A 25,097-nucleotide genomic window follows, 5' to 3' on the forward strand; every position below is an offset into this window, starting at 1 on the left:
CCACCTTCCAGGTGTGAGAAATGTGGAAGCCGATGCCCTCAGCAGAGAAATGAACGAAGTTCACGAATGGGTGCTGAACGACCAACAACTACAGCAAGTATTCAAGAAATGGGGACATCCTTCCATAGATTTGTTCGCGACGAAGAACAACAGGAAATGCCATCAGTACGCAAGCAGATGGCCTCAGCAGGGCTCACTGGGGGATGCGTTCTCCTTCCCATGGTCGAACAAATTCCTGTACGCATTCCCTCCATTTCCCCTTGTCCGGAGGACGTTGCAATGGATCCTCAGGTACCCATGTCGAGTAATTCTGGTGGCCCCGTACTGGGCCAGACAGGTGTGGTTTTCAGACCTGCTGCACTTAGCCGTGGCGGAACCGATGAGATTCCAGAAGACCCCCGACCTTCTGTCTCGACAGGAGGGTGTAGTTTGGCATCACAACCCGGACAGCCTCAAGTTGACGGCCTGGCTCCTGACTTCGCCGAATTCGGTCGGCTAACGATTCCGGAGGACTGTCGGCGTATCCTGCAAGCGGCAAGAGCGCCTTCCACAAACGCCTCATACAAGTACAAATGGAGAAGTTTCTGTCAGTGGTGTGAGGATCAACCAGGGTTGGCCCCGCAATCGATTAAGCCGGAACAGCTCCTGCCATACTTGCTGTTCTTAGCTCAAAAGGGCCTATCGGTATCGTCAATAAAAGTACACCTGGCCGCCATTTCCAGGTTTACTCGTCGACGGCATTCAACACCATTGTTCAGCGACCGCCTGATTAAGCACTTCCTTAAAGGCCTCTTTCGGAGTTTCCCTCCAGAGAAGAAATTTCCACCGGAGTGGAGCCTCAATCTGGTCTTAACGTCTCTTATGAAGCCTCCTTTTGAGCCAATGTCATCATCGTCTCTAAAGTTTTTGTCGTGGAAATTGGCCTTCCTGGTGGCCATCACTTCAGCCCGACGTATTTCGGAAGTTCAGGCTCTAATGGTAGACCCACCGTACTTACGATTTTTCAAGAACAAGGTAGCCCTTGCCACTAACCCACAGTTCATACCGAAAGCTCCTTCGGTGTTCCATAAACACTCCTCTATCGTGTTGCCTACGTTCTTTCCGGAGCCATGCTCAGTAGCGGAGCGCACGTTACACACATTGGATGTAAAAAGGGCTCTCAAATTTTATCTTCATCGTACGCAACCATTCAGAGAAACAAGACAACTGTTCGTGGCCTATGGTTTGGGTGCTAGAGGAAAAGCCATTTCTAAGCAAGGACTGTCAAGATGGGTGTCATCTACCATTTCGTACTGCCATTCCAGGGCAGGGAAGCCTCTTCTACGACGGCCAAGAGCTCATTCAACTAGAGCAGCGGCATCGTCGACGGCACTGTGGGCCGGAGTCCCTCTGGGGGACATCTGCATGGCGGCTACCTGGGCGGCTACACACACTTTTACCCGCCATTACTGCCTGTCGCAGCAACATGCCGATGATACCAAGATGGGACAGGCGGTGCTCCGACACCTATTCCAATAAGGTAAGCCCCGACTAGGGGTGGTATCCTGTGGAATTTATGACTGTATGTGGTTCGTTTTCCTATGTTAACGATTACTAATGTATACATGATCATAGGGAACGGGCTCTGCGAAGAAAGTATATGGGGTTGCATGCACGCCTCCTCTCTTGGGGGTGTACTGCTATGTAATCTATTCTAAGCATGTGAATCCATGAAAGATCCAATGCTGGAGAAGGGAATAGTTTCTTACCTGTAACTCCATTTCTCCAGCATTGGTATCTTTCATGGATTCACATGCGCCCACCTGCCTCCCCCTGAACATGCAAACCGGTTCCCCCACTACTTTGGGGGCCGAAATCTGAGGGAGCGCGGGGGCGGGGCCTGTATTTATATCATGACGTCCTGACGGTGCGGGCACGCATGATACAAAACAAGGTGGATAGGACGCATAAGCATCGAAAAAGTTTTCCTACGGGAAAGGGTCTATATATAATGTACCGGGGATTCCCAGCCTGACGACGGGGAATATTCTAAGCATGTGAATCCATGAAAGATACCAATGCTGGAGAAATGGAGTTACAGGTAAGAAACTATTCCCTTCTCCTCTAAACCAATCAGTCTTCTGGGTTATACTGCCCCCATCCAATGACAGTTCTCACCCTAAGTCCCACCTATGGAAACCATCTTCAGATTTGGTAAGCACATAAAGTGGCAGTATGACCAAGAAGAGACGCAGAGGGGCCAGAGAGAGGGGTTCGCATGTGAATCCATGCCAGACCCATGCTGGAGTACAATAGGTGCATGTAAGTAACCTTTGCCAGCATGGGTTCTGACATGGATTCACATGCTCATGCATAACCAATACACAGCAGTACAACATTACACAACCATGGGAGGTGGCAAGGCTCAAAAGAAGGAATTGACCCGTACCTCTGGAACAGACTCCCCTCAAGCGAACAGGTTGCCTAGCACTGCTTTTTACGCAGAAAGGTTTGATTTTTGTTTCCACCAGAGCCCATGTGCTCTTTCCTCATCGGCTGGCAACATGGACCCAATGTCGGTGAAGCTTTGCAACCCTCAAGGGTGAAGATTCGTCGAAGTTTTTGGAAGGCCGCCTTGAGCCTACTTCGCGCCCTCCGACCATGACGAAGGAGAAAAAGAAGGGAAGGACCCACTTCAGGCGCTGCACCAGATGCGGGCTATAGAACGTCTTCGTGGAGGACAAACATCTGCAATGTCTTTACTGCCTGCACTCGGACCACAACGAAGTGGGGTGCCAGATAGGCCTGGACTTCTCGAAGAAGACCATGGAAGACAGGCATAGCAGGCTGGTGGCATGGCTCAATTCAAACAAGGCTGCTGCCCCGTGCTCTGAGCAAGGTCATGCCTCACCCAGGACCGGCTGCTCCAAAGAGCGGTCTCCTTCTGGGAAGAGATCAAAGTCCTTTGAGGTCGCCCCATCCTTGGGGATTTAGGGGTGTGGGGAGGTCCAAGATAAGGCCAAGAACCGCAAGTCAGATACCACCGGGTTCGCCACTGATGTGGGTCTCCGGTTGGATGGGCCGCAATCACTATCGCCGGGCGCCACCATAGCCAGCCTGCCATCGAGCTGCTTCTCAGAGGAAGTAATCCACCCTGGCCAAGCTACGGGAGAAAACGGAAAAGCCTAGGCCGGAAGAACAGAAGAAGGCTGCGCAGGCCAAGCAGGCTCACGACCACTACGTTCAACACCTGCTGTGACCGCCACGGCGGCGGTGGGTGCCGATCCAACAAGGGTGGCTCCTACGGCCCAAAGGGTATCCCTACCTCCAAGGTGCGACAGTCGCCGAGCCGGCAGCAAAGGCTGCAAGCAACCCTGGTTGGCCCTGTTAAAAACCCTTGGGCTGGAAAAGCGGGGGGGCAGGGAGGCTTGCCCAAAACAGCCCTCCAAGGTTGGAATTGAAACGATGGACATCTCATCCACTAACAAAGACGACCAAGAGTCCGTCCATACGGCCCAAGAGGATAACAGTGGCCTAGCGAGCCATTGTTCCCTTCGCAACCAAGGGACATATCCATGGACATCCTGTCGACTCTCCACACCCTGGTGATGGAGATCCAGCAGAGGTTGCCCCCAGCACTGACACCTGTGGTGCCGCAGGCCCCTGATCAACCTCTGCGTAAGAAGAGTCATCCGACACCTCCGCATCTTCCACCACGTCAGGCCCAGACTCCACCTGTAGACCTGGATATGCACACGGATACGGCCACGGGAACCAACGAAGATGAGGGATTCGTCCCGCCAGCCAATGAATCACTGCACCTGGACGTCCCTCATTGTCTCTCCACCAGACGAGATGGGATCATTCCACTCGATCTCCAGGGCCTCTGAGCTGTTCTAGCGGGTGCCCGAGTAAACCAGGAAAGGGAGCTTCTTGTATCAGCGACGAGAGTCCAAGAGGAAGAGGATCATGGCAGTGCTCTTTCAGGACGACATTTGGCAGGAAAGCCCTAGCCCTCATGAAGAACTTGTGCAAGGCTACAAACAAGCAAAACATGTTGGAGAAGAAATATAGGGTGCCGCACTCTGCTTGAGGTCACCAACTGTCGCTGGACTTGATGCTGCCATAAGGAAACGTTTGACTAACCCGGCTCCCGGACGACAAAGGGAATAGTGTCATTTACACGGCGGCATCCATGATCAAGATGGCTAATGCTCTGGCTATCTTGGCCCAATACATCCGGGAGCTTTGGTACAAGCTGAGCCCATTCCTGGAATTCCTCCCCGATGACAAGATGGAAGCTCTCCTCTTTCAGGAAGGGGAGGTGGCGTTGGACCATGCCATTGCAGGTGGGAGGGTTCATTTCTGGTAAGGAATGGGAGGGAGTGCCAGGTTTTGGGCAGCATCACTGGAAAGCTACATCTGCCTGCTCTGATGGATTTGAATCGTGGAAAAGAGTTTGGAGCTGTTGTTGGATCTGTGTCCTGTTGGCCTTAGTATAGGTGATGGCGTTGTTGAGGTAGGAGGGCACGGTCTTGGTCAGGCAATTGTGAGTAATTCTGAGAGTTTTTAAGATAGTTCTATCTTTCACTGGAAGCCAGTGTACTTCCCTCCTCATAATGGAGATGTGGTCAGATTTTTTTTGTTTTGCCGAGGGCGGCTCGCAATGCTTTGTTTTGCAGTAATTGGAGCTTAGCTAGGTTAGTATTGGAGGTTCCTAGCAATAGAACATTACATTAGTCTAATTTAGACAAAATGAGCGCGAAAGCAAGTGTAATGCAGTTTTGTGGAGTTAGGAATTGCTCACTTAAAGCAATGGGTTTAGCTGTATAGGAGGTGGCAGATGAGATGACATTGATCCGTTTGGTCATTGTAAGGTTGGTATCTAAGTAGATGCCCAGCGTTTTAACATGTTTGAGGATCTTTGCAGGATTGCCATCCATAATGATGGATGAATACTCGGGAGTGGAGAGATTTGATTTTGGAGGATCTCCGTCTTTTCAGTATTGAGGCATAGGCTGTATGTGGTCATCTGTTTGGATGTTGGCAATACTTTGTTTACTGTGATTGTATCTAGTTCAAGGTTGCCCGTGATGGGGATAAGAATCTGGGTGTCATCAGCGGAATTCGTGTAGATGACACCCATGGCGTCGAGAGCAGCAAATAGTTGTGTAGGCATTGTATAGGGTCGGCGAGAGACATGAGCCTTGTGGTATCCCTATGTGGACCGGGATGGGGTCAGCGGCTTCCTTACCTATTGAAACTCTAGAGGTCCGTTCTGATGGAAAGAATTTGACCCAGAGTGTGGCTTCTTGTGAGAAGTGGATGTTTTCTGCCAGTGTATTGCAGAGACTGTCATGGGCCACCAAATCAAACACAGCTGACAAGTTTTATAATGGCAAAATGCACATTTTGCCGGCATCTCTTACCTCGTCCATTTGAATTTTAAGATCCAGAAGGGCCGTTTCGGTGCTATGGTTAGGCCGAAAGCCTGGCTGTCTGGCACCGAGGAGGTGATTCTGTTCCAGGTGGGTCCGAATTTGTGAGTAGGCAATTTTATTATTTATTTTTAGAAGGAAGGGAACAGTGGTTATGGGGCGGTAGTTAGTAGGTACTGTGGGGTCGAGTGAAGGTTTTTTGACCCATGCTTCTTTGGTGTTGGCTGAGACAGTATTTGTCGAGAATGAAGCGTTAACAAAATTGGTGATGACAGGAGTGAGTGTTGGCGCACAGATTTTAACTAATTTGGCTGGGAAGTGGTCTCCTTTTCATTTTGATGATTTTAGCTTGGCTTTGGTATCCTGGACCTGTTTCTGGCTAACCTTTGCGAATTTGAATTGGGTTGGCTTACTTTGAAGGTTGGTATTGGTCGATGGGAGTGAGGTGCTTTTGTTGGCTAGTATTTTTCTTTTGGCTAAACATTTTTCCTGGAGCATGATTATTTTGGAGGTGATTGCGCTCTGAATGGTGGTGCACTATTTTTTACTTGTGTTGGTGGGAGCGTTGGTGGGGACAGGATTTTCCAGTTCTCTAAGAATTGTAAAAAGTTCTTGAGAATTGGAGGCTGCATTTTTTCTGCAGGTGTTAAGGGCATTGTCTTTGTGTGTTATAATGGCAGCTTTATGATATGATATGGCATTTAAAAGCGCCTATACACAAGTGTTTCAAGGCGTGACAAAATTATAATTTAGGTTGGCTTCTATGAAGGAGTTGGTAGAATCAGCGGTTCGGAATTTTTTGTACGTATGTTCTAGTGCCCTTTTGTTGCGCCGGAGCTCTACAAGCTCCTCATTGAACCAAATGTTTAAGCGTTTAGCCGATTTGGGTATTTTAATGGTAAGACAGTTTGTGATACATATCAGCGATATAGTTTGGGGTCAAAGTTGGCTGGCTTCTGGGTGGATAGTGCTTTCGTCAAGACCGGTGATGGCTCCTCACCTGTAAGATTCTGGGTGTTTCTAATTTCAATAGGGCACCGAGTGGGCGGTAGGCTGGTGGGGTTATTTTGTAAAATTAGGTTGAAACAGATTGGATGGTGATCCGACCAATTTATGGTTGATGTGGATTCTCTGGATAGGCAGACATTTAGTGTAAGAATCCAATCTAACTTTCTACCCTTGTCATGTGTGAGGGAGGACACTCGTTGGGAAAAAATCAGATAGGGTTGAGTAGAAAACTTTGGCTTTCTGGTCAGCGTCGTCATTCAAACCGAAGTTAGTCTCCTAGCATAATGAACTTGGTGTTGGGTTTCAGGTATGGCGTGACAAGCAGTGGGATGTCCGTTTTTGGGTGGTTGGAATGGTTAGGTGCTCTATACACAACCAGGAGGTTGGTCATAGTTTTAGGGTCAGAGGTGAATTTAAGGAGTAGCATTTCGTAACCTTCCAGGGTGTCTAGAGGACATTGTTGAAGTTCAAGGTTTGATTTGGCAATTATGGCCACACCTCCACCAAGCAAATTAGAGCGGTCCGAGGAGTGGGCAAAACTTTGGCTAGTTGCTTAGGTTGGATGACTAGGTTTGGTCGATGAACATTACAAAGGTGAGTTTGCAAGGGTCTATGGCCATGATGGTGATTGAGGCGTGATGCAAGTCTTATTTGTCTGGCTGCGCCGAAGATAGGTTGCCTTTTATTTGGTGGTGGAAGTCTGGACCTGAGGCATGTTGTGCGCGGTGTTCCACTACAGGCCCAGGTGTCATATGGGGGAGATTTCGTGTTGTAGGGGATGCGCATGCTCAATGGGCTTTGTAGTACCCATAGGTGGCATATTTCTCATTGGGCTATAGCGGGTCTCATGGTTGTGTAGTGGAGGGAATGGAGTGGTGGTGGGTAAAAAAGGGGTTGGGACAGACGAGCGGGTAGTGGCGGAAGCAGCCTGGTTTGGATAAGCCATTACCCAAGGGGAAGAAGGTACCTCCTGTGTAAGTTGTTGATACTTCTGTTACAGATGGGTGGTCCATGTGATAGTTTAATTGGTGAAAGTGCCTCTAGAGTATTGTGTAGAACTGTTGCAGGAGGTTATCCCTTGGTCAAGGTATGACACTCCAGGTTCAGCGCACAAGATATCTCAGCGCACAAGATATTTCATCTAATACTGCTGTGCCTGTATAAGTATAACAAGCTGGTCATGAGAGCAGGTTAGTTGGGGCTCAGTGTTAAGTTGGACAGAGAAGGATAGTACCGTCACATTTTTTAGTATAGTATACGCGGTGAGTGGGCGGACAGCCTATGAGGTACAATGCTAACACAATCTATGCAAGTAAGATATAGTGCTCACAGTATAGTATATTATCAGAAGACCAGGAGCTTATGAGGCCTAATGCTACCATACAAACATAAAATACGATGCTAACAGCGTAATGCAATATTAACGGACAATGATACCATACATGTATATGATGTAATGCTAATAGCATAATGCACTAATAAATGACAGGTAGCCTTAGAGGAACAGTGCTAATATGCGTGGATAAGATGCACTGCTAACAGTATATTATCTGAGGACAGGGGGCTACCATACATAGTTGAAGTACAAGCCTAACAGTGTACTGCATTATTTGAGGGCAGGTAGCCTATGGGGTACAACGCTAACGTACTAAGAAGCAACAAAGAAACAGTGCTAGCAACGTTGCTCAAACAATCGCATTGGGTTTAGTATGCAATATAGGATGACAAGCCTCATATACAGTACAATGATGACATATTAAATCAGTGCCATAAAATAGGCGATTAGTCAGTGGTGGCGATCACCTGAATGTGAAGCAAAGTACTTGTGAACTACAATGGGTAGCAGCCTTGGTGAACGAGCGCCCAGGGGGGAAATGGAGTCCTTGTGGGTTGTGGGGGTGCGATAGGATGGTCAGGTTGCAGTACGTGCTCGGCCAAATGGAGGAAGGTGAATTTTTTGAAGTCGTTGGACCTAGAAGATGCCTACTTCCATGTCCCCATCCACAGGAAACGAAGAAAGATCATACGGTTTGTGGTGCAAGGCCAGCACTACCATTTCAAGGCCCTATCATTCGGCTTGAATCGGCACCAAGAGTGTTTACAAAATGCCTGGCCCCGGTGGCGGCCCATCTGCGTCCGCCGGGATACACGTATATCCATACCTGGACGATTAGCTGATATGTGCCCGCTCTTGAGTTCTGGTCGATGAGCACACGAAGGAGACCATCCGACTTATGATGGAGCTGGGATTCTCTGTAAACTATCCATAGTTGTGCTTGACACCATTGCAGAACTCGCTGTTACTCAGCGCCAGACTCCACACACTGTCTTGCTTGGCGTCACCCTCCGAGGAGTCTCGTTGCTGGGCATGTTGTCCATTTACCTCATCCATCTCTGTAGGTTGCAGATGCGACCCCGAGAGGAATTATTGGATGCACGTTAGATACAAGTGTCAGGGAGTTTTGCGGACAAGATCCCTCTCACTGAAGTGTTCCGGCGGGCGATAGAGTGGTGGGTGCTCTCACATCGCCCAGGGGATGGGATTTCAAACCCCACCATACCAGGAGACGGTCACCACAGACGCCTCGCTGGAAGGTTGTGTGGCTCATACCGAATGTCTACACGCCAGTGGTCTGTGGCTTCCAGAGGAGAAGGATTTGCACATCAACGTTCTGGAGCTACGGGCAGTGTTCTGGGCTCTCGGGTCTTTCCTACCATCTGTGAAGGGCAAGGTGGTGAGGATCTTGACAGACTACACCACCACCATGTTCTACATCAGGAAGCAAGGGGGCACTCGAGCCACAGGACTCCAAGGAAGCTCAGGACTTGTGGCACCGGGCTATCGGACAGGGGATGTTCCTTGTTCCTCTCTACCTGGCATGCATCAAGAACACCATCACAGACTCTATCAGGGAGCTGTTATCCTGCCATGAGTAGGAACTTCGTCAGCATCAGGTGGACTGCCTGTTCTTCAAATGGGGCAGACCCCCGATAAATCTTTTTGCCATGGCGGCAAACTCCAAATGCCAGAAGTTTGCCAGCTGATTCCACCAACCAAGGAGCTTGGGTGACGCGTTCTCCTTCCCTTGGGAAAGTCTGTTTCTGTATGCTTTCCCTTCATTTCCTCTACTGCTACGTGTCATCAACGCACTCAGTGTTGATGTAAGATAATGCTCATCGCCCTGGCATGGTCCAGGCAGATTTGGGATCCAGACCTGCTCAGCCTGTCCGCGTCCCCTCCAGTCAAGTTGCCGGTTCTTCAGATCAGCTCACCAGAGAGGGAGGCGCAATCCTTCATCACGACTCGGGATCACTGATTATGGGGGCATGGCTCCTGCAGCCTTAGAGTTTGGAGGTTGAGTTGCAAGCGTACTGCAGGGAAGGCCTTGCCAAAGCCATGGTGTCGTCAACTCTAAAGTACTATGGCCATAATTGGAAGCATTTTGCTACGTAGTGGCTACCCCTCTGGGGTCACGGCTCCACAGATTCTTCCATACTTGCTGTCCTTGGCAAAAGCTGGACTGCACACGCTTCCATCAAGGTACACCAGGTGGCCATCTCACGTTAGACCAGATCCCCGGGTAGATCCTCGCTGTGGTTTCTCAGACTAGTCAAGGAGTTCCTCAAGGGGCTTTTCCGATCTTTCCTGCCAGTGAAGGCTCTTACCCCGGCATGGGAACTCAACGTGGTCCTGACGACACTCATGGGGGCACCTTTCGAACCTATGCATCAAGCTCCCACTCAAGTTTCACTCATGGAAAACGGCTTTCCTTGTGACCATCACCTCTGCCAGATATGTGGGTGAGATCCAGGCCCTAACCTGCAAGCAACCAAAACAGACTTTCCCCATATCGAGGGTGGTACTGCGTACAGACTCCTCCTTCATGCCGACGGTTCCATCGGAATTCCACCTCAACGAGCCTTTGGTGTTGCCTATTTTCTTCCTGAAGCCTTTGTCGCTGGTGCAGTGGGCCTTGCATGCGCTGGACGTTGCTCGTACCTTGAAGTTTTATGTAACGCGCACAAAGAGTTTTCGGAAGACTTCTCAATTGTTTGTGAACTTTGGTCCTGTGAACAATGGAAAAGCCTTGTCCAAGGCTTCCATTTCAAGGTGGCTCTCTGGCTGCATCATGCACTGTCATCAGCTGGTGAACGGGCCTCTGCCTCTTATTACCTCAGGGTCGCTGGTGGGTGGCCGCTGGCTTTGGTCTTGCAATTCCCTTCTTAGTTGGGAGCTTCTCAGCACACACTCTAGTTATCATCTCCTTCCAGGTCTTCTACCTGCCTGCTTAAGAGCAACATTGTCACTCTCCAGCTTCTTCTCTACAGGAATTTAGCCTTGTTTGAAGGGAGGATGGTTAGGTAAGTCTGCCTCCCCGGGTTCCCCAGTTTCCTTTATTTGCCCGAGACTGGTGCTTGGTTTCCAATTTCATCCCAGGAGGATAGCTTGATCCCCGGGTCCGCGCTTAGAAACCTCTGGGTATTAAGCACGTTATAAATAACCAATTACAATCTCGCCTTGGATATTCCTCATTGTTGTTTGAATTCTCACAGTGGATTGGTTATTCTTGGAATTGGTTTTAATAACTCTCCGTTATCAGTAGTGGGTTTGGGTCATTGAGCTTGCAAGACTTAAAGGTGGTAGCGACATGGAATTCTAACCGACTCGAGCAGTTCTTCAGAGCCTCTGTTCTGAACCGACACAGACCATGTCTGCAGCTTTCGAGCACCAGATCTGCGAGGTGGAGTTTGCTCACTCTTCTGATGGTAAGACCCCTCTTCTGCTTACTTGTGACTCACAAACTCAGCTGGTTCTAGGAACCACTGTTCTTTGTCTGTTACTGACCCACTGATACCTGTTCTAATACCAGGTCTCTTTTGAAATGTAATCTTGGATGCCACAGGGCAGCCGTCAGGATAATGCTATCCCTGGGGGACAGCGAGGTGCCAGGTTCTCGCCTCTTCCACCCTGTGGGAGGCACAACTGGTAGCAGCAGTAGCCACAACTGGTAGCAGCAGTACCAGCCTAGTTTCTGAATGGTCATTTGTCCCACAGGCAAGGATGCAGAGTACACACAACTCACCACAATCTCCAGGAAGCAGGAATGCCAGCTGTTTGCTAAAGTGCCAGTTGCCACAATGATGTTGCATGGTTGCTATGCATTTTGAGGGTCCTCACCAACCCAGCAGTAGCCACAACTGGTAGCAGCAGTACCAGCCTAGTTTCTGAATGGTCATTTGTCCCACAGGCAAGGATGCAGAGTACACACAACTCACCACAATCTCCAGGAAGCAGGAATGCCAGCTGTTTGCTAAAGTGCCAGTTGCCACAATGATGTTGCATGGTTGCTATGCATTTTGAGGGTCCTCACCAATCTGTACTGCTTATTGCACACAATCAAAATCCATGGAAAGGTGCAATGTGTGAACTCCAAATAATCTCTTACAACAGATGTTTTGGACTCCACCCATCATACTTCACCATTTACTTTCCTGACCAGGGCTGATGGCAGTTGGAGTCAAAACCTCTGGTAATGGCCTGCCAGGCCCAACCCGTGTAGGCTCAAGCAAAGCTTGGGCTACGACAAGGGCTCAGGGCCACTTTTTTCCCCCAATAAGGGGGTGATAGTTACATGCACCCTGGGGCTCCACCAAGCCCAATCTCCATTCAACAAAAGATGGCCGCTAGCATAGTAAATTAAAAAGGGTCTGGACCCCTTTTCAATTTCTATGGCCGTCCATGGACAGACTAGCAAAGCATGTAAGTGTGTGAAGGGGCATGTAGGTGGGGAAGCTGTGGGGTGTCGGGGCGGAGGGGTGTTGTAAAGCCTTAATGCTAGACATTCAGAGTGCACTTCTGAATCCCAGACCAGCTGTAGTCTAGATCGGTTCCAGGTAGGCTCAGTAACAGACAATCCCGGCAAGTCCAACTCAGCCTTTCATCCTTTCGAGGTCGATAAAGAAGTACCGACTTTGGTTTGGTGGTAATTGTGATAAATATGTTCTACGCACAGCACTTTGCCAAAAGAGCTATATAAATAACCATATGACCACTAGATTAGATAGAGAATTTAGGATGGAGGCCTTGCCTCTCTGCACTGTTGTATCATAACACTGGCATACCATTAGGGTGTAATAGCTCCAGGAAATTAGGACTTTCATTAAACATCAAAAGACAATTCTGCTATCGAATAGCAAAACACACAATACAATTCATGTTTGCTTTACTATATAATGGTCTAGGTTTTTGTGATTTCAATATTTTAATATATACAGGTGAGATCAAATGGCCAGAAATAATGAAACATTTATTCTGTCACAATGGAGAAAGCTGCCGCATAGTAATGATTTCCATAGAGTTTTTGCACATGACGGGTGGATGTCGCATAGATTTTACTCTCTTGCAAAGGAGAAAATACTCCCACCTCCAAAATCGTATCTGGAGCACTGACTATTATAGTGAAGAGTCAGGTAGAAGGGGGTGTGAGAGAAGCGAGTAGCACCAGGTGGAAGAAGGCACCATCCCTAATTCCTTATAACACTAAATGATTGATTTTTTTAATTTCTTAAGGGCGAACGGTCGCCCAAAGCCATATTGGTGCTAGTAAGGGAGAAGTACATCAACAAAGAATCACTAAACAAAGCCATTAAGCGAAGCCACTGGCTAAAAAAAAAGTCTTAATCACTTTTCTAAGGACCAGATGATTTGAAAGTTGCTTTATGGAGATTGGAAGTTCGTTCCATAATGTTAATGTTAATGTTAAAGGTCATTTGTACCGCGCACTATCACCACCGGAGTGGTCCCCTGGCGCTCTGGCGGCTCTGAAAGAGGGAGGGAGGGGTGGGTTAGTGGGTGGAGGCTGGAAAAGTGCAAGATTGCAGGGATGTGCTGTTGGCAGCCTCAGCCCGGTGGTTCCGTCGGCTGGGCCTGGGGTGTATGCGGCCGGTAGTCGTCGTGTGCTGATGTGCGAGTCTGTGTGTTTTTGTTTTGTTGTTGCAGTGTAGTGAAGTTTGTGCGGTTTGCTGTGCTGGAGGTTTGTGGTTGTGTTTGGTTTGGAGTTTGAGAGGTAATCTAGCTGCGGCTATAGAAAAAGCTTTACCACTGATTCTAGTGCGACGATAGGGTGGCACAATAAGCAGATCCGCCGTAGCTAAACGTAATTGACGATTGGGCTAATAGCCTGTGAATTTGGCCTGTAGAAATGCCACGCCTGAATCGTGGATGGCACGGTGCTCTATACACAGAGCCTTAAATCTTATATTCTGGCCAACAGGAAGCCAGTGTAATAAGCGCAAGACCGGGGAAATATGGACTCCATAGGGGGTCCTGGTTGCCATCCGGGTCGCCAGATTTTGCAATCGTTGCAATCTTTGGACGAGACCCTCAGGTTGGGCCAGATGCAAAGAATTACAATAATCCAGCCGAGACAATACTAACGCTGCTAACACACAGGGGCGCAGGGATGCAGGAATTAAGGGAAGGACACTTCAAAATTTCTCAACTGGAAGTGTCCCGATTTTTTACTTTACCCACCGAGGTGGGGAGAGTACCAAGAGAGGATGGCCAGAAAGAAGAAATCCAGAGAGTGGGCTAGGAGAGGGAAGAGTTAGAAGACCCGCTAGGGAGTCAGGTAGCCAATGCCTTAGGGAAGCCACACTTAGGCCCAGGAAGAACAATAGACAGTAAGGGTCACTTGGCTGTACTACTAACCACCTCATTAGGGGCACCCGAGTTAGGGAGGCAGGGACATCACTAGGGTAGACACGATAGAGGGGGACGGGCCAAGCACAAAAAAACCCCAAACTCTGCTAGGCCCCAGATGCACCTTTGCCCAGGAGATACAGCCATCCTGTCTGTAAAGATTTTTAAATCCGCAACCTACAGATCATGCACAGATTGCAGCAACGAGTGCTCAACCGGCTGCGCTATCTTATTTGCGAACTTTCTTCAGAGGTTGGTTAATTGAATATCGACTGAGGTATAATAACCACAGTACCTAGATGTATGACGAGCCATTCCTGAAGCGCTACATAAAGTTATATACCTATCTGGATTATCACAGAGACGGGTTTTGCTGAGTTTCTATTTCAATTACCAATGTAACTTTCATTTGTTTGTTTTTGAACAGTGCTTGCGCTTCCTTGAGTCAGGTTTTGGATGTTTTAATTGTAGTCCTGAAGATTTGAGAGGCTCGAACACCTGTGATCAGTGTAATGACAATCACTCACCCTTGAGCAAAGACTCTGCTGTCTAAGTGATTTCAATCTGGCACACACCCGAGTCCTGCCCAGCATGCAGTGCGCAAATTAAACCCTTATTTATTTTTATCTATAAGTTAAATATTCTGAACGATATACCACTCATAACACCCTTCTCCTGGACCACCCCCGGTCCCACTGAACCAGGAATCAGGCTAGTTTGCAAAGGTAAATCTTTATTTATGTATTTAGAATTCAAATCACAATGTATTTTAATAAGTAAACAACAATCACCAATGGGGTGACAGAACACTGAATAGTATCTTTAATACACTAGGAATCGAGGAATGAGTATAAAACAAACGCAGCACAGAAGATAATACTTTGGTATTGGATGGGTATAGATGGCACTATGGTTGGAGGTTCCCCCTGCAACACCACTCGAACCCACAATAGGTAATTAAATGAATGTGAGGAGAGAGCAGGTATTCAGGAATAGCACAAATCAAACAGAATATCACTCCCGCCTTCCCCTTTCAAACACAAGAGAAAAATGGAATTGGCTTTTCAGCTGTCAGAATGGCTTTGAAATTGTCTTTGGAATTGACTGAGCAAAAACACCAAATATGGTCAAAAATATTTAAATGATCATAAATTCTTACGGGAGCCGTGTTGAACAGTTGCACACAATAACAAACAATGATTTAGTCAAAAGAATGCATTTGAAATCTCAAAGTCCAAGTAGGAAACTATTTAAAGCTTTTTCACACGTGTAAAGACCTTTCAGAATTTCAATTTGCGCAAACTTTTCCTTGCGCGATATTCGCTATAAGTGGTGAATCGCACTGTTATGCACTGTTTTGGTTCTATGGATAGCTAAGGATGTTGGGTACAAGTAGGAGTTGAAATTTCGCTTCTATCTTAAAAACTGAGGGAGTTGGAGGTTTTAGTAAAGGTCGTATTTGTAAAATAGGCGCGAGAATGGAAAACAGAAATTCAGATTTGGAAATGAGAGAGAGGTTTTCTTATGCTATATTAAAGACTACAAAAAGGAGAATGCCACAAAAGATCATTCACGGCCGCTCATAACAGTTCATGTGTGATACTCTAGTTTCCGTTTGGTTTGGGAATTACTTTTCTTTATCAATCAATAAGAAGATAGGGTTTAGGAACATAGATAAGAAAAGAGTCGGCGCAAAGATAGTTCTAGCAATACAATGGTTCTGAATTAAAGATGGGATGGGTTTGAGATTGGGATCATACAGGGCAGACATATTAGGGTCACTTTTCTTCCTATTAATACTTAAAAAAATAAATTATTAATTTGGACCGTCAGTTCTGGTCATGGATTGGATCTGGTCTAGGAAGAACAGCACATCAGGCACGGTACTGGATCACCTATGCCGGTCACCGGATTTGCACGGAATCTTCCCTCCTTGTTCGTGGATATTTCAAACAGCTGGATAGCGAGTTCCTCAGGCAAGCCTTGTGGTGGCAAGACAGAGAATTTCAGGATGCTAGTTCAAAAGGCCTTCTCACACCACAGCGCTTCACTGGGTTGCAAGAATAAGTTTGAGGATTAGGCCTTGCAGAATGTCAATAGATCTCTACTGCTTGCAAGAGTCTTGGCATCTGGATCTGGAAGGATGTTAAAGCTGGATGTAGATTGCCCGATTAGAGTGCTTCGCCGGTATTGGGAAAATGAGTGAATCAGTGAGTCCCTATGTGTTGTCAGCTGTCTCTATCCTTTAAAATGACATCACAAAATGGGTGTATGGGCCGGCTTAATTAAGCCTACCCCTGTGAGCTGGGATTGGATCAAAACCTCATCTCCGCCTTGCAACTGAGTGATTGGATCAAGGCTGGATGATGTCACATTTTATGGTTTGCTTTACAGTTCTAAGAAACCTCCCTTTAGCTACTAGTACCAAAATCGGATTTAAAAAAAAATAAATACATATTCATACATTAGTCACCTTTACACAAATCACACACACATATGCCATATTTTATGTAGTAGCTGTTCCTCAAAATCCCACAGCTGTGGGATCTTGCGTCGCCTTTCTACAGAATTTTTTCCTTTTCGCCATGCACACATTTTCCAAATTTTCTGCAAATTACCACAATTCTGCGCGTTCAACATGGGGATGTGTGTAACTTTTCACAATTCTAATAATACATTTCACAGAAAACCACATATATTGCCATTTCTGTCCAGAACATGTTACACGGTTCTGCCGCCTCTTAAAACGTGCAGCCAAAATTTAGTCTAACAGATATGTCCTTGGTATATTTTTCACCACTTTGAATCACTAGTTATGAGTCTTTAAAAATTGTTCTTTGTTCATGCGAAACAGCAAATGGTCCGCCCATTTGTGTCTCCCTGCAGTCCAGGAACAGGCCCCTCCTTGTTGCTCCCTTCCAGGAGCAGTTTACGGCCCCTTTCACACCTCCGTTTCTTGGGCTGAAGCTCTGCCATTGTTCCTTCTCTTTCTGTAGACAAAAGTCTGGGCTAACACGCATTTAGCATCTTCCAGTGAGTTTCTGCTGAGAGGATTTTCTATCCTCCTGGGAGAAACCTGCTTTTCCAGTTCTTGCAGCTCAGCCAGGCTAATTTATTCTTAATTAAAATCCAGCAAAACCAAGCCTATTGCATCAAATCCCATAAATACATTACTTCCGTAGCTTTCCATCTGTGGGATCAAAAACACAACTAAGATCTGTATTCCTTTTAGCAAAAATCCTTTTTATGTTTGATAAGCAGGCAGACTTTTAGTTTAATTCTTTGAAGTTTCATCAGGAGCTCATCTGACAGCTGTCACCCACAGGTAGCCCAAGGTACTGCACACAGATTTTGACAGGGGCTGTCAGTTTACAGCCAATCCGGTTTTTCTGAAGGAATGTTTTGCTCTTCACATTAGGACTTGTATGTTCGCGATGCTTCATAAGATTACATGAATTTTAGCACTGAGCAAGAATTTGGATGTTGAAAAGTATTGTGTTATCAGCCTTTTGGAGTTTTTAGCACCAAAGCAAATGCCATTTGTAGGCACATTTTTGAGTTTCAATTGCAAAGTGCTGCTTCTCCCTCTGTACTTTGTTTGCTGGTCCTGGAGCCCACTGGCACATTTTCTGCCGCGTGTGCTCTACCCCACCACAAATGCACCATGGGTGGTAGGTTGTGCATCCATCTTTTTGTGTTACAGAACGTGTTTTTTTGTAGGTTTATGGCGCACACAAGAGTTGTGCTGCCATTCTTGCAGTTCCTTGCGCCATAACTATCAGAGTGATGCTGCATAGCACAGCGGAGTGGGTCAATATATCCCACAGCTGCCACTGACCATTTATAGTAATGTACCCCATTGACTGCAAGGTTGAATAGATATAAACTAGACTGTGTTAATGTTAAATGTTAAAGGTATTTGTACCGCGCCCCGTCACCAAAGGAATTGGTCCCCAGGCGCTCAGGTAGATCTGTAAACGATAAAGGTGGGATGGGTTAGTATGGTGAAGAAGGGAGTAGGATAGTGAGAGGAGTGGTGTTCTGTTGGCAGCTTCAACTCAGTATACATCGGGTGCTGAGCTTTGTGCGGGTATCGGATTGGAGTCAGTCCGCGTGTGCTGTTCCGGCTTATGCGTTGCAGTGTTGTGAAGTGCGTGCGGCTTGTTGTGCGAGAGATGGTTGTGTGAGTTTTTGAGTTAGATAAGTATGCAGAGTTTGAGCTTATATTGGTTAGTGGGTTACCTGACCTTTACCATGCTAACATTCGTAGTTCTGTCTGAGTGTGACGCCTGTTGGCCCTTCATATTCCCATCTAGACGCGGCGCCGGCCAATGATTAGGACTCCATCTAGGTGTGGTAATGCCAACCCTCACACCCCCATCCAGATGCGGCGCAGGCTAGTGTCTAGAGACCCATCCAGGTGTGGGCATGCTAACATTCACAACTCCATCTGAGCACCACGCAGGCCGGTCTTCACAATTCTCGGTGTGGCACATGTTAGCATTCACATTTTCTGGGCGTGGGCATGTTGTCCTTCAATCGATCCTATCCAGATGCGACGCAGGCCGACGTCCATCCAGATGCGTCTGCCGGTCTGGATATGTTAGACTCTGGGTTTGGATTTACAAGGTTTCATCCATATTGTTTGTTGTGTTTGTTAAGAAGGATTTGATCCATAGTAGGGCAGTGTCTGTGCATAGTCATAATTTTACACACTGTTTTTATAATTAGAGTGTAAATTATATTAGAAGTGTAAAAATGATCTGCCTCCGCATGATTATGCACACAGCACTGGAACTTTGAAAAATACAATTGTACAATACTGGTTTGCTTTCACTGGAAAAAAAGCATAACGTGTTAAAAAAAAAAAAAAAAAAAAAAAAAAAATTAAAAAAAATATATGAATTCTCACTTGCAACTTAGTTTCCCATCTTATTAGTTATACAATCCTAAAATTCTAGGAAAACATGCACAGTGCTTCTGGAGCTGAATGGAAAGAAACCATTCCTTTTATCACAGTGTGCAGTTTATTTTTTTGAAAGGCTTCAGAGAAAGGCATTCTGTTTCAGAGGTGGCTTGCAATTACATCCATGTAGATCAACATCAAAAGAAGCCTTCTGGTTTTTGTCAAGTAACCTGACCTTTGCACTGCCCTCTGCTCTAGTTACAAGATTTTCATGCGTAAAAAGGCCTTGTACCCACCTTATCTAGAGGCCTGCTCCCACCATGTCACTATCCCTCAGATCCATCACTCTGTCTTTCTATTCTACCTACACCCTTTGATCTTACTTCTTTTCTTATTCCTGTTCTTACTATTGATTCAACTTCTGGCTAACCCTCGCCATCTAGCTCCCCCCTAGTTGTCTCTTCCCTTCTTCCCCCACTCTTGATTCCTTCCTTCTCGCTGCTATTCTTGTTAGTCTGTCTCTCACTACTCTTACCACTCCTATTCTCCCACTGCCCGTCACTCTTCCTACTCTCTCTCTTCTACTGTTCTTACTCTGCTACGAACACTATCCCTTTACTACCATTACATCCTACTACTGTGCGTCTACTCACTGGTGCACACTATCGACCTTTACTACCAACTAACACTCTACTGCCGGTTTCTCTCACTTGCTACTCTGCTGCTCATCCTACCTATGGTCTCTTCTCCTGACTACTACCTATGCCACTACTACGGTGTCAAGTTAAAGTTTCGAAAACAAAAGGCGAAGGGACTGACAAGGGCAGTCAGCAGTACCAGCACGCTGTGCTGGTGTTCGAGTACCTTTTCTGTATCTACTGTTTCTACTGTTGGAGGCGTGTGCTCAGAGGCGTGTCCCGAGCCCTCCATTCTACAAACATCCAGCCCTCCGCGAAGCGGACCGCGAAGGGACTGACAAGGGCAGTCAGCAGTCCGCGGGCCCGCGTGACCGCCTGACAAGCCTGCAACGAACGCACCTTGTGTGCAGATCGACCCATCGCCCCTCAGGCCCGGCGGATGGCAGCCATAGAGGAGCCCGCAAAGCGGAAATCTGGGGTGGAGGACCAGGACAAGCGCGTGTTAAGAAACGGCAAACCTCGCCCGCCACCGTGTAACAACAAGGACAGCGTAACCTCGCCAGAAAGTGTAGAGCAACTGGCAACCCTGAGATTGCAGCGGATTTCCCGAATAAAACATGCGGGAAAAGAAGCACAGGTAAACTCCACTCGGCATACTGAGACGAGCGAAGTAAGTGACTTTAGGTTTCCTCCGATTGAATCTCATAGTGTGGAGGGTTGCCTGGCCACAACAGCGCCAATGGCGGGACGAGTCTTAGAAAATCTTCAAGATGTTACAGTAACATCGATGTGTCCTGTGCCCCCCCCCTACACCTCCAGTTACATTACCCACCCTCACAGCTCAGGGCCAAGAAATCGTGTGTGGAAGAATAACAAACCAGGTGATAGCCCCTCTGTGCGCTGAAGGAGCGGAAGGAGTACGCCCTGACCATCCTAACTCGCCCGCACAGGAGACGAGGGTGACGGGATCCTGGCACCTGCCTCAACTTATAGACTCCCCTGTGGTGAAAGTACTAAGTCCAGGGGGCACCACGGAGTCACTTCCCCCCGCACCCCAGGAGAAGCGGATAGTGGTCATGATACACAACACAGAGGGTGAGGAGGAGCTGAGAACACCCCCAGACCCAGGTGTCCTGCTATCAGCTACCCAAGTATCGGGCAAATTCGCGGGTAAGGGGGGAGAGGCAGAAAAAGAGGTGCGGGAGATAATGGGATCTGTCGCAGAAGATGAGGACGCCCAAACCTGCGCTTCCCCCTCGAGGCTGACCACTCTAGCGCTGAACACTGGTGGAAACGACCCCCCCACACCCTCATTGAACTTCGCTCCTGCAATCGGATCAGACGCGACGGGCACAGCAACAAATGCCGACCAGAGAATCGGCATCTCGCCGAAAATGGCGGGAGGCAGTCACAAAATATCCTCTCGCAGAGCGGTAAGGGCTAAACCCCCATATAAAAGAGGGCAGGTGGGGGGGGGGAAAAACTCTCCACTTTTCAAGGTTTAAAATCAAAACCAACTCTGAAAGAGTTTTTTGGGAAAAAAGTACGAACGGAAGATACAATACGGCATGATATCTCAGATGCAGAACTGCTGGCCATAGTGGAAGACAGAGCAATGCACTTTCTACACTTGAACCCTCCCTCTGAGATGACTCTTTTGTCAGAGAAAGTGGCTAATAACTCATCACACCTGCCGACTCTATGGAACCAGACCTTGAATCCAATTAGTACGGGCGCAGATGCAGTAACCGGGAAAGGCAGCCTAGTACCTGGCTCTGCTCCTGCTCCTAGTGACGGGTTGAACAAAGAGCAGGTCATAACTCAGTTAAACATCAAGATAATACCAGTGGGAAGTGACACCCCTAGAAGGGTGACCCTACCTACTGACAACGTATTCGATGCGAGGATGAAAGTAGTGGGCTTGGGCACGTTGGAAACCCCAACAGAAGAGCCACATCTGCCCCCAGCCCCGGAAATGGGCGCTCCTATTTCGCCCAATGCACCCGCTTCACTATTTCCTCATCTCATAGCGATTAGTCCTGAAGCACTCACAGAAGGGGACGCTCCCCCAAACGATACAAGCTCGAGACATCCCAAAGATCTGGGCCCTCAGTTGGCTCCCAGATGGCAAGGAGAAAATCCCCCCAGTGAAGTGCAAGAAATACCCCTGAAAAAAGAGGATCTCATGCCTATGCTGTCCTCAGTCACCATCGCATTGGCCCCGTTTGGGAAACTATATGAAGCAATCAGTGACACTTTAAAAGATCAAACTACTCTGATTGCACACATGCACACCAAACTGACCTTTCTAGAGGGATTTATCACTGCACACATACATCATAAAGGAGATGACAAGGAAATCTCGATTGCTGAGATTCGATCAAGACCCGTTGAAAAGCCAGCCACTCCCAACTTAAGCTTGGCAATCTGGCAAACAAACACCCAAGGGACACAAACCATAGAGCGACCTGGGATGAACGAACCTATGGCGACGACCCAAGGACGTGAGGAGGTAGGGGACATTGAGAAGGGGAACTGGCTGACAGAGAGACCCCGTTCTCCGGCAAAATCTGCTGACCAGCCGGAAAATATCACAAAGGACGGCCAGTCCCTGAGTCGTGCAGCCAGTAAATCAGGAAAGAAAAATGGATCAGTGGCATTCTCCCTTCCAAAAAACGCAATAATTCAATCATGTGTGAAACCAATAGACTTCTCCACGATGAAAATTCCATCTACCTTCGAAATCTTCCAGCACAAAGGTCAAAGCAACCCTATCGCTAAGGGGAAGAAAGCTCGAAAAAACAAGTCTCAGCTAGACCCTACACAAAAGGCTAAACCTGAGAAATAAGGTCTTGAGGGACGAAGGAAAAACGACCCCACCAACTCAGAATCGTCAAGTCTTCAAATTAAAACCCGCGGACAAGACGCGGTCGACCTCTCGGAGTCTAGAAAGATCGCGAGAGGGCTCCAGCAGCTCAATTGATCTACTGAATATGAGCATTTACACGGTTGAGGAATCAGAATCTGAAATTCCCCAAGCTTTGGCCCAAAAAAGAAAAAAACCGGAAACTCGTGATAACGGAGATAAGGACGAACCAAAATCAAAGGCCTTGCTTCTTGACTCTCCTTCGACTTCTCCGTGGGCTGCGGCAAAAACCACTCTGCCCCTGAGAAGAGTAAGCAAGAATCCGGGCCCAGCGCTGGGCAAGAGACCCCATGGGAGAAACCAACTGGAAGCCCACCCCCGAAACCTACATCAAAGCCGCAGCTCCCCCGGGGCGAAAAATCCCTGGACCCAAATAGAGAGTAGAAAGCACAGAAGCCCTTCCCCAGATAAACCCAAACGTCATTATAGATCCAGAGTCCATACCTTGTCGGGTACAGATCGGCGGGAGGGCAGATCTACTCGCCTTTACAGCCCACCTCTGCTCGGGCAAAGAAAAATGATGACAAGAACATTTAAACTCCAAAGAACGCAAGAAAGACAGGATAGATGGATATTAAATCGAAAGGCACTACTCGAATTATTCCAGAAGAGTCGATTATCTCATATCGATGTCACAAAAGACATAAATATTTTGGAACCGAACCCTAATGGAAGATCTGACAGTTCGTACCTACATATTGGATCGAACTACATTCAAGATCAAATCTGGAAAGCAAGAGGTAGACTATATAACTTGGGCTTTGACTTGGTAAATGCTAAGGAGGGCAATAGATCAACCTCGCCTCTCTGGGAGCGGTCCTTCCATCGACCCAGACATCAAGATCATGACCAAGACTCGGTGCCTTATAAAACCCCTACAAGGCCCGAAACGTTCAGCAAACATGATGAAAAACGATCTCAGAGAGCGCTTAACAATCTGACCAATCGACGCGACACAGAAAGGAGAAGGAATGGGCAGAGAAGCCCTGCCCGGGTTCCTTTCTCGACGCGAAACCCCACCCCAAGAATTTTTCAACGTGTGGAGCAATCCGAGGATACACCGCAACTAGACAGTAGTCTTTCGGGGAAAATTCACTCTGTTGGGGAAGGAAGGAGAAACAATAACAAGTAGCCACTAGACGCCCTCTTCGGCGGCTCCTCTGAGAAAGTATCGATCTCTACAGAAGTCCGGGAGACATCATTGAAACTGGGATCATGGAACACCAGAGGCTTCAGTCATCTAACGGTCTCCTCAGATGTCAACTTGGGGAGCTTCGATGTTTTATGTTTGCAGGAAACGTGGCTAATGGAGCCACCGACGTTGGACGGCTTTCAAATAGCACACTCACCCGCCCTTAGAGAGGAGAGAGGCAGGCCTAGATCTGGCCTCATTACGGCCCTACGAGCGGGTTCTGGACTATCATTGTCCAAAACACTCGTGGCATCAGAATTCTTTTTGGCAACGCTTCTGGAGTGGGAAAGGCCGAAAGGCCCAGCAGACCGCAATTATAAATCAGAAATCTTGCTGATCAACGCATACTGGAACCCAAACCGAGTGAACAATGACACTTTTCTCGCACAAATTGAGAGCCTAATAGATGACTTCCTAATAACATCTACCTCGAGCGACGTGATCATTGCCGGAGATCTGAATACGGACCTAACTCTCGACTCCAAAGAACCCCAAGACAGAAACAGCATGTGGCATAACCTCCTTGACACAAGAGAGATGCATATCCTGGGGCAAAGGGCCGATAAGCAAACTGAAGACATCCCAACTTGGGAAAGAGGAAACCAAACAGCAACAATTGATTACATCCAGGTGTCCAAGAGCTTCCTGCCGCTGTGCTCATCCCTTACAACTATAAGAACACAGCACAGCGACCATAATTTACTAACTTTCTCGTGGGATTCAAGGAGAAGAAAGGAGGAGCACGGCGCACAGGATCTGTTAGTAAACCAAAGCGGGATAAGACTGAGACTGTCAGAAGTAGCTATTTCCAAAATAACCAACCAATATAAGGAACACAAGCTGATTAAGCAGCTAAGTCCATCAAGCAGGATCGAATATCTCCCCCTACTCAGTCTATCACAGGAAAAAAAAAAAGTGCTACAATACGGATCTAAAACCCCACTTCACACATATAATGAACAACTAGTTACCCGAAGAAAGGAGGTCAGAAAGCTTCAACGGGAGGCAGCAAAATCTATGTCACCTAGTAAGAAGGTCGAAGCCGCGATTGCAGGAAAAGCCTACAAAGTTTGGCTGAAATCAACCAAGGCAAATAGGTACCAGGCAGACGCGGAAAACATGCTGAAGGCTATTAGTGGCCAAAAGGTACGCGACTTCTGGTCACTGATTAAAGGCAACTCGCAATTAGCAAACCAGGCACTACAAAACACAATTGGCGAAAAAGCCTGGTTATCTCACTTTGAAAACCTATATGGACTCCGGGATAAGGTTATAGAGAACCGGATACCTAGTTCTGGAGAACGGTGG

The 25,097-nt window shown here is 47.5% G+C and overlaps 1 protein-coding gene across 14 annotated transcripts in view; it reads left to right on the forward strand.

Annotated features, from left to right (window-relative positions):
- MAGI1 (membrane associated guanylate kinase, WW and PDZ domain containing 1) overlaps positions 1 to 25,097 on the forward strand; it is a 1,848,723-nt gene that overhangs the window by 1,693,261 nt on the left and 130,365 nt on the right. The window lies entirely within an intron of this gene.

This window comes from Ambystoma mexicanum, chromosome 2p (genome assembly GCF_040938575.1).
Source record: "Ambystoma mexicanum isolate Mex_15411 chromosome 2p, UKY_AmexF1_1, whole genome shotgun sequence".
In the NCBI taxonomy this organism is placed as follows: Eukaryota; Metazoa; Chordata; class Amphibia; order Caudata; family Ambystomatidae; genus Ambystoma; species Ambystoma mexicanum.